Below are 1,562 nucleotides of genomic sequence, written 5' to 3' on the forward strand. Positions count from 1 at the left end.
TGATGTTCTCTGTGTTACAGTGATACAGAGTCAGGATGACTGGGGAGTGACTTACAGCTCTACTGAGATCTGTGCCTTAAAAGGATCAACAGTGGACATGAGCTGCACCTACACATACCCATCCTTGAAATATGGCCGTTATACTGAAGTTAAAGAAACATTCTGGTTTACTAAACTGAGTGGAAAAGAACCTGTGGATCTGAGAACAGACTCAGATTATCAAGATCGTGTTGAGTACAGTTGTTCTGAGAAGAGCTGCAGTCTGAGAATCACAGACCTGAGAGACAGCGACTCAGCTGAGTACAAGTTCAGATTCATAACAAACCAACCAGGTGGGAGTTATACTGGTTTACCTGGAGTCACTTTGACTGTCACAGGTAACATTTTCATCTGGATATTTATTAAGTTCTATGTTGCAATATCTTTGTGTGTGTGTGTGTGTGTGTGTGTGTGTGTGTGTGTGTGTTGACATTCAGTCTAAAATGAAGACTTTTGTTTCTTATTCACATATTCAGATCTGCAGGTGAAGGTGAACAGATATCAGGTCTATCCCTCTGAACTCTGGGCAGTGCTGAAGTGCGACAGCAGTTGTCTTCTACCTGATCGTCTTCACTACGTCTGGTACAAGAATGGACGGATCATTCAGAGACAAACATCTTCTTATTGTTCAGTCTACTTCACTCCTACAGACAGCTTTTCCTGTGCTGTAGAAGGACATGAGAACTGCCGCTCTCCTCCACTGTGTGAGTTTACTTCCAGTCATCCACTGAAATAACACCTGGTGGAGCCTTTTGAGCCGACCTGTTGTACTGGACCTTAACTACATGTAATTCAGTGGTATTTGGTGATTAATTGTGCAGAACTGAGTGACAATCAAATCACAGCCCCATGAGATTGTAGACATGATGCATAAATATCTTTCATTGTCTGTCTGCAAAATTAAACAGTTAAATATCAGCTCACACTGGAGATTATGTCTTTAGCATGTCAGTTATTTTTGATTTACAAAAAACTCATAGTGATTCCATGTTTATCAGTTCTTATCTTTTGTTGACACTTTTATTAATTAATTTGTTATCTCTGATTTCTGATAAAAACACAGCCACTAGTTTTATTTGACAGATGTTGCAAAGTGTTGAATCAAACTGCACTACTTTATAACTAATATTTCCTCATTGTGTTTCTTCTGTTATTCATCTTAAACTGATCTGCAATTTTAAAATTAATGTAAAATGTGTTCATGTTTTCTCCTCCAGATGCTCCAAAGCTTCCCTCTGTGTCAGTGAGTCCCTCTGCTGAGATAGTGGAGGGCAGTTCAGTGACTCTGACCTGTAGCAGTGATGCTAACCCAGCAGCTAAATACACCTGGTACAAGGAGAATGGAGATCCAGACCTTCATCCTCTCAGTAAAGAACCACAGCTTGTCTTCAGCTCCATCCAGTCCTCTGACTCTGGAGAGTATTACTGTACAGCTGAGAATGAGCTGGGGAGGAGGACGTCTGAATACATCTATATTGGAGTTGAATGTGAGTAAAATGCAGCTGATTTAAATCATCTAATGA

General features: G+C 40.3%; 1 long non-coding RNA gene across 1 annotated transcript; it reads left to right on the forward strand.

Moving 5' to 3' along the window:
* Positions 1-334: 334 nt before the first annotated feature.
* On the forward strand, positions 335-1,310 carry LOC115587927 (uncharacterized). Its single transcript, XR_003985233.1, has 3 exons — positions 335-377; positions 516-743; positions 1,257-1,310. It is a non-coding gene; the product is annotated as an uncharacterized LOC115587927 (long non-coding RNA).
* The last annotated feature ends 252 nt before the right edge of the window (positions 1,311-1,562 follow it).

Source organism: Sparus aurata, chromosome 1, assembly GCF_900880675.1.
Source record: "Sparus aurata chromosome 1, fSpaAur1.1, whole genome shotgun sequence".
NCBI lineage: Eukaryota > Metazoa > Chordata > Actinopteri > Spariformes > Sparidae > Sparus > Sparus aurata.